The sequence below is a fragment of the Olea europaea genome, chromosome 16 (assembly GCF_002742605.1).
Source record: "Olea europaea var. sylvestris chromosome 16, O_europaea_v1, whole genome shotgun sequence".
NCBI classification, from domain to species: domain Eukaryota; kingdom Viridiplantae; phylum Streptophyta; class Magnoliopsida; order Lamiales; family Oleaceae; genus Olea; species Olea europaea.
Genome location: NC_036252.1, coordinates 12,524,825 through 12,533,898, shown reverse-complemented (window position 1 = coordinate 12,533,898; position 9,074 = coordinate 12,524,825). Strand labels below are relative to the sequence as shown.

The following is a 9,074-nucleotide window of genomic DNA, read 5'->3' as shown; positions in this document are numbered from 1 at the left end:
CCACCCATCTTCAATTTTTGATAGCATACACTTACAAAAGTGACATAAACTTTTAAAAAGTCACACACACATTAAAAAAGGCGACATAGAAAAAGACCTAAACTTAAAAAAAATGACTGAAAAAAAAAATGACATAAACACAAAAATGTTAATTGACGAGGGTGAGTTCATGAGCTCTGCCTTTCATATATTGTAAGTATTTATATTGACTCATTTGAATAAAATGATTTAACAAAAAGGAATATCAATGTCAACTGGGACATAAATTTTACACCATGCACAAAAACACAGCAAATTTCAAGTATTCTTATCATAGTGAAATATCAAAAAATGTTGCAACCTTAGGTTTACAAGAGGATGAAGAAATTTTGTTCTTCTTCTTTGAGGATGGTTATTCTTCGAAATTTCTTTGCTTTTTCGAGCCACTTTCTTCAGCCATTGCAAAAATAGAAGTCAATAGTCAAAACTGAAATTGGATTTTTGGATTTCAGATCTAGGGTTTAGGGTCGAAATGAGAAGGAGATAATGAAGCTGATGGACACGAAGGGAAAGCAGAGAAGAAATCGATGGAAAATGGGTCGAAAACAGGGATTTATAGTCTGATTTTATTTGAAGAGAAGGAATCGTATCTGGATTTTTTGGATTTTGCCTTCGGACGATTTCTTCTACGAATGAGGATATTTCCTTTCTTTGGGGAGGGGGTTAGGTTTAGGCTTACTGTAATTAATTGGGTTCGGTTTTGGTTAGAGAAATTTAGGACATAATTACTACTTCCTAAAAAGGTTTAATTAATTTAAGGGGGTATTAATCAAAGGAATATTTCATAAGTAAGAGATTAAGTATGATATATTTCAAAATTAAGAAAACAAGTTTCAAATTTCAAAAATAAGATTTTTATTAAAATTTATTTATGATTTAATTAATTAATTTAGTTATTTATTAATTAAATATATTTAGGTCATATATCCATACAATTTGATCACAAATTAACAATTTAATTAGTTACTTATTATTTTTTGGTCAAAAATCAGAAATTTTAAGTCACAAATTATTTTACGATCACGATTCAAAAAAAATTTCAGTCACAGTTTGTTCATCGGTCACAAATAAAAAAATTAATTAGTCAAGGATTAATTTTTAGTCACAATTTATTTTTTGATCACAAATCAAAAATTTTATAAATTACATTATTTTTCGGACACGAATAAAAAAAATTGCAGATCCCAGATCACAAATATTATAGGTTACAACTTATTAGATTATCACAAATTATTATCTTTTTAGGTCACACATTATTTTTTTGTCACAATTTATCTTTTTTATTGGTCACATATTATTTATTGATCACAGATTAACCAATTCACTAGTCACAATCAACCAAATAATATGTGATTATCACCTATACTTATGACCACCACTTCAACACTGCCTCCAATAGCACCATCACCAAAACCACCACCACACTGTTCATAAATTAACCAATTTATTGGTCACAATTTTCAATTAACAAATAAAATCGGGTCCCCATCCCATCACTCCAAAAGCATCACTCCATCGCTAACCTCCACCAATGATGTCGCCCACCACCACAACACCAACATTACCCACGCCCCGTCCCACCACTCCAAAGCATTGCACCACCGCCAACACCAGATCGCGTCACCAATGCCATTCCCACACATAAAACCACCTGCAACAAGAACTACCGTCGCCGACCACTGCACTAAGTAGATTGAATAAAAAATCAAGGTGCTGCAATGACCACCCGCACCACCGCACATCCAATCAAGGTGCTGTAGTGACGGTACTGGGGAGAGGGAAAGGAGGAGAGACGAAGGGAGAAGGCGCCACCGTCCCTACCACCTAATCCACCACGCCGCCACCGCAACTACACAAACCACCAGAACCGTCAGATCAACCACAACACAATCACCATCACCACCACACCCAAAATCACCACCGTACAAACACATTGCAACATTGTTACTCACCAAATCACCCACTCCACCACCACAAAATGCCACCACACAAACCACCACAGCCACCACGACAAATCGCGACAACACAAACACCATTGCCTGTGATGTCGCTTCAAATCGCTCTGCTGCGACTCGCCATCACGACAACGATGATCACACAAGAGGAGTTGCTACAGCGGCAAATCGACGATAGTGGAGATGGTGATGGAAAATGATGGGAGAGGAAAGAATGGCTTGGTCCTTTTCAGGGTATGGTTTGTGAATATAAATTAAATTATAATAATATTATTAATATATTGATTTATAATAAATAAATTAATTTCTGATTTCTGACTATACAAAACTTGGATTTGATTTTTGAAATATTGATTTTAATAGTATGGTTTTTTGTAATTTCCACTTAATCAAAAGGGAAAAAAACCTAGAAACCTAGGTTTAAAGATCCTTTTCAAATCCAAGGGGATTAATCTTAGTTTTCAAACTTCAGGTGTTATTAGGTTTTAATAATTAATAAAAAATTAATTAAACCTATTATACATACCACTCCCCACGCCACCCCCATTTCATTCCAAATTCAAACCCTAATTGTCTCTATCACCTTCTCTCTCTTCCTTCTCTATAATCTCGTCTCTCTCTACCACATTCTCTACCATCACCCACCCACCCAACCACCTACCTTTTCGACGCCACGAAGCATCACTGACCAAAACGGCAAAGGAAGCAACACCTTCTCTCTCTTGCACTATGAAGCATCACATTCTCTCTCTTGCGACGCCTCTGCTTCTGCTCGAAGCGACGAGCGCTCGTCGCTGCTTGTAGAAGCAACGGCGAAGACTGGTGATCCTTTTCCACCGCAAATAAGGAAGCAACACTCTGGTGCTTCTACTCAAAGCACTCGTCGTGAAAAATGAGGTAGAGGTGATGAAGTGGTGGCGGTGACGACAGTAGTCATTTTCGACCATCGACGTGTAGTTCTCTCTCTTTCAGATTTGGTATTCTATTTCTTTCTTCATATTTTTTTTTTGCCTATGTGTGCTGGTGATGATGGTGGAGGTGATATAGGTGTTAACTTGCTGGTTGTTGTTGGTTTTTGTCGTTGGTGGTTGTGGTGGTGTGGTGCTGGTGGTGGTGGTTGGTTTTGTTGGTGGTGTGGTAGCGATGGTGGTGGTTTTTTTGTTATACTGTAGGCGGTGGATGCTATTTTTTTTTCTATGGTGTGATGCATGCAATGGTGTGCTTGTGGTCATTCTTTGTTGTTGGTGATTGTGGTTGTGTGGTAGTCGTTTTTTTTGTTAATAATATTGTTGGTGGTTGTAGTGGTGTGGTGCAAGTGGTGGTTAGGTAGGGGTCATATTATTTTGTTGTCGTTGTGACCACCGGTGACCAGACTTGTGTTAATTGTGGTTTTATGTGACCTGGTCACAGAGCATAACTTGTTGCAGATTACAATTCGTCGTTAAGGTTATAGTCACTGTCATTTTTTGTAAGTCACAAATCAATATAAACAGGTCACATGTTAATATTAACAGGTAACATGTCACGTTTTGTAGAATCACAGATGAAATTACAGGTCACATCTTATATTACGAGTCACAAATAGCAATTCAGGTCAAAAATCATATTTCATGTCACCTGTTAAAAAACAAAAAGAAAAAATATGTGAGCGGTCCTTAAGGTCACAATTTACTGGTCATAAGTTTGAGTTCACGAGTCACTGTCATTTTGTATAGTCACAAATCAATATAAACGGGTCACAGAACAATATTAACAAGTCACATGTCACATTTTGTAGAGTCACGGATCAAATTTACAAGTCACATTTTATGTTATGAGTCACTGGTATTCACGGGTCAAAAGTCAAATTTCATATGTAACTTGTAAAATTTTTTATTTGTGACCAAATTGTACAGATTTGTGTGACTTTAGTATATTTAATTATAAAAATATTTTTGATTAAATATTTCATACATATAAAATTTTAATAGTATCAGATTTTGAAATTTCAAACTTATATATTAATTTTGAAATTGATTATATACATATTCATCCCATTTGATTAGGTCACATATTTAATAGATCAGGTCACAAATCTAATGAAACTGATCACAGATCATTGGCCCAAAAAAAAAAAGTTATGGGTTTGGGTGTGGGTTGCCGGAGCAATCATCGGAGGTTTGCCGGAATTGTCACCGTCGCCGGAGCAGTCGCCGGAGGTGGGTGGAGCCATTGGAGGTGGAGTGGGGTGGAAAGAGGAAGAGAATGGTTTGAATTTTAAAATTTGGTGTGATCGTGGGGTGGGTTGGAGGGGAGGTAGGTGGGGTAAGTAGATTAATTATATTATATTATATTATAATATTTATAATTAAATAATTAATAAATTTAATTATTACCTGATTTTTGAAAGGTTTTAAGAAGTTTGTTAATTTTGAAATGTGATTTTTAAATGGAGGTGTTACGTGGAGTTTCCAAATCAAAACACTTCTAAAAAGACGGCGCAGGGCCTAATTTTCTCTTTTATGATATTAATTGCCCACTTAAACATAACTACAGGCCATTCCACAATGGCCTAATGACTTCAAAATTGTACATCATTTAGTGGAAAACACAATAAACTAATCTGTTTTGGAAAAAATACGGTCATCTTCTTTCCATAGCTGACTGAATTTCAACCCATTTTAGACCCGTTTCAAATTTGACTTTCTTAATGTCAAGACTCAAGGTTTAAAAACATGCTGAGGCAAGAAAATCGATTTTATGGAGAAATTTGAATTTATTTTCAGAAAAAATCTGCCACAAAAAGATAGAGTTTTGCAAATTGACAGTGAAACACCAAGGCAGAGATAATATGGTTCTTTGATACCAAATGTTAGACTAAAAATCGATCCAAAACAATATAAGGTGGAAAAAAGATTGAGAAAACTGAATGCCCATAAATCGAGTTCGTAGTTATGTCCATTGGTGTTGTTCTAAAGCTTTCCTTTTTGATCCAGGTAATGGCAATTCTAAGCTCTAAACACACACTAAATTGATGTTGTATCTTGTGTTTTTCGATGTCAATCTTAGGGACCAAGCTCGTCTATATATAGCCAAATCTCCCATCAAGTTATGACTTAAGTTACCCTCCAATTGATGGTGAAATTGAACTCGATGAATGCTAAATTGAAACTGTTGAAACTGAAGAGTAAATGTGAGTGAATGATAGACCATCAATTGCCTATGAAGAAACTGAAAAATGGACCTGTTACCCTTACGTACTGTCCAGTGGGGAATAGGTCCCAATTGTTACCACTGGAGAACAATCCCTAGGTCACAAGATCTTGAGACAAAAGGGTGCCTATGAGCTAAAAAATATGCATGGAAGACCTCTCATACACCCATATAATGCGATGACAATGCATGTTTTAGTAAAGATCAACAACAAACTGGTCAATGGAAGACTATCTATGGGATTGGAACGATAGAGTGTGGAACGACTTCCAGAAGTTAACCTTCATGCCTATTGATATCTCAACATACCACAGGTGATGTAAGCAGGCATGATGAGGCAGCAACTGTTTCTAGTCACAACAGTAGCAAGAGTGGGATTCAAAGAAGAGTTCGGAGAGAAGAATCATGTGGAAGGTTTCTAGAAAATAATGTGATGGGTTGGAATGATAACCTCCCACAAGATGGAAATAATTTAGGCCATGACAGTGTTTCAAGAAACTTTAAACTGAGAGACAACAATATTAGACAGAGAGGTGACTATAGACAAGTTGGACATCTGAATACTATCTCTGACCAGTTAAAAGAGGTTGCAAATAATAATGAATTCGTGGCTTCATTTTTAGCCATGGCAATGGAAGGATTGTCCAAATTGAGAAAATTGCTCAAGAAGTAGGATCAAAATATTCGGAACCCCTAATTCATATGCTCAAGGCAAAGCAACACAGAAATATCAATGGGAGAGGTAGACCAACAGTACTTTGACCATAACGTCGAAGGGGCTTCCAAAAATGGGTGTGATATTCCTTGGAACTGATGATGGAATCATCATAGACGGAAGTGGTTTCTTGATCGGGCTGGACAGAGCATTTCTTGTGGATTGTCCGACTGAAGGTTGAAGAAAGACGTCTTTATTTCTCGAGAGAGAGATATGTGTGATATGCGTGTCATGTCAGATTAGTCAAATGCATCTCTTAAATCCAATGCCGAATCATTGCCTCCAGTCCTTGGTGCTTCTGGATCTCAAATAAGCTAGAAAATGCTGTTTGGGTTCATAGAATTCGTAAGAGTTTGACTCTGACTTTGCCTCAGAGGTAGATCCATTGAGCGACACACATTTCGATGGCATCGCAATCAGATACATCAAAATATTGCTCGAACATACATGCCAAGAAACTTCAGAGATCTGGTTGGTTAGAACTTGGTGGCACAAGCTCTCTCCAATGCTGTTGCGAAAGAAGTCGGGTTGCTCTCCGTGTTTTATGGGCCTCATAGAATTGGTAAAACTTCGTGTGCTTGCATATTTGCCAGAGCTTTAAATGTCAGTGCTTGATCATCACAAACCCTGTGGGTTTTGCAGTTTTTACACTGCACATGATATAGGAAAGAGTTGAAATATAAGGGATATAGGCCCTGAATTTAATTTTGACTCTGAGAGTATAATGGATCTCCTTGACAACATGTTTTCTTTCCTGCTTCCATCACAGCACGGGGTATTCATCTTTGATGAATGTGACCTAACTCCTGATTGTTGGACTGCAATACTGTAAGTCTTTGTTCGTGTCCCTAGTTGTGCGGTTTTTGCCCTTGTTTGCTCAAGTCTTGATGTCTTGCTTCATGTGACAGTATCCAGGTGCCAGAAATTCTTTTTCCCAAAATTAAAGGATGTGCATGTAATCTATACTCGACTGTGGAAAGCAACAAAAGAAGATCTAGAGATAGAGAAAGATGCATTAAAAAGCTTATAGCGTCAGTGAAATGGATATTTTCTTATTTTGTTTTATTTTTTTTAATGACTTAGGTGTCCGAGCTTGACCTGACTAATTTTGAGGAGTGGCTGCCTTTCCCTCCTATTCAACACCTTGGTAAATTCGGATGTGATCACAGCTTATGCACATTTGGGCCAGACGTTTGGAATGTTGTTCTCCTCTCTCTGAACCTTCCTTTATGACGTGCGGACAGAACCCAGGAGGGACGACAAAACGAACCATAACTTTGCCTCCACGAGACATCTTCCTTTCAACATAAATATTGCCTTCCAGTCAGATAGATCTTTGAGGAATGCTGAGATGACTCTAGAACAACTAAGTTTGCTTGGGCAGAGAATTTCTACTTTCCTGATACAGGAACTGTTGTGTTTCCTATCATTATATCCTCATCTCAAGGCATTTGCAATTGCAGCATATATTATATGCCAAAATTTCTACTAAGCATGCAGGCTGTTATGCAAAATTTATATCCTTGTTCATGTAGTACATAGTTCACTAGATGTGTTTTTACACTAGCATAGATTTTTGAAATCATTTTCATGCATTATATTAGTTGAATCACCTCATCTAAAGCTTAGCCTATATTACTTAATCTTGATTGGTTATCGTGCATTGTGGTCTCCCAATTTGTACGATGATATCTATTTTACTTGATAACTACTTCCTCGTTTTTCTATTTCTCTTTTGTTGTTAGATCCCCTTTCGTTCGTTATGTATCTGCTTGGTGAAAGTGGAGATTGTTTCTATGGAGTTTCTTTGAAGGAATTGTATTGCTTGTACGTATCATTGATTTTTGTGGCATTGTACTCAGGTTCTATCTTTGAAATTGCATCAGACTAGATTGAAAATTCTTGCTTACAATATGGCTAAAGACGTCTTCGGTACAATCATATTTATTGAAATGGTGAGCATTTATGTTTTTGGTGATGTGTTGATGTTTAATATTTTTCTGTTTATATGATTCGATACGTAAATGAAGACTCGATGGTTCCATCTATTTGGAAACATAAATATATTTTTCTTCAGTTTTCAGTTCAAATGATTGTGCCCAGCTTTTATACCATTTACCAAAAATTTTATTACTTAACTTTTTTAAGTTTCAGCCCTCCTTATCAAAAATCTTGGATCTGCCCCCGATTCCTTGATTTGGACTTGCAATCATATAAAGAATTTTGTATGTTTTACAGGTAGGGCTTATTTATGATAAGAAGTTAGTAGGTCGACTTGATTTGGCACCATCTGCATGCACAATAAATGTAGTGAAGAATCTGAGAGAGATCATTGAATCTGGTTTGGAACCCCTGGCATTAATGTCACAACTTGCTACACTCATAACTGATATTCTTGCTAGAAGTCATGATTTTATGAAAGAAGACTAGAAGGAAGTTTCTTCAACAACTACCACACGAGTCTTATTATCCAATATAATTTGGCATCCTTGAGATAAAGAAGTCTGTGACTAATTACCATGTATTGAAAGGCATATATAATCAAGTATATAGTTCTGGAGCTGAATTGGTGAGGCAAAGTATCTTCCTAAGACACTTCAAACAAGAAATTTGATTTCTTGCCATTATGTATAAAAGTAGTTTTTTATTCTGATTATGTGATATCCAAAATTCTAGGGAAGCATTTTTCTTTTGCTTTTGAAATTTAACTCATGTTTTCTCTTCTGCTTGTCTACAGTTTACTGCTGACAAAATCGAAGGCTGAAAAATAAAGGGCATTCATCTTACAAGCATTGGAGTCAGTTCTTGGATCTAACCATTGAAATCAGATGTGATATGTATGCATTCATATGGATCTGATATATTTTAATTTATAGGAGATTACTTTGTGGGAAATCACCTAGAGTAACACATTGAAGCTGAATATATAAATGATATCTCGTTATTTTATTTTCAAAATTCTTTCTTGCTAAAATTTTGGTAAAACTCGGTAGAATTTTCTTCCCCGTGCTTTGTCTTTTGGGGATCAGAAATGCATAATGTTCTTCATTGCTCTTCATACTTGCATATTAGCAAAATTATGACAGGCTAAAAGTAATAAATACATGCAGCTTCTGAGATTAATGAAGAAGTACTTAATCGTTATTATTATTTTGTGAGAATTGATTGTTCAT

At 36.2% G+C, this 9,074-nt stretch overlaps 1 pseudogene; it reads left to right on the top strand.

Moving 5' to 3' along the window:
* The first annotated feature begins 5,974 nt into the window (after window positions 1–5,974).
* LOC111412637 lies at window positions 5,975–8,331 on the top strand (annotated as a pseudogene).
* The last annotated feature ends 743 nt before the right edge of the window (window positions 8,332–9,074 follow it).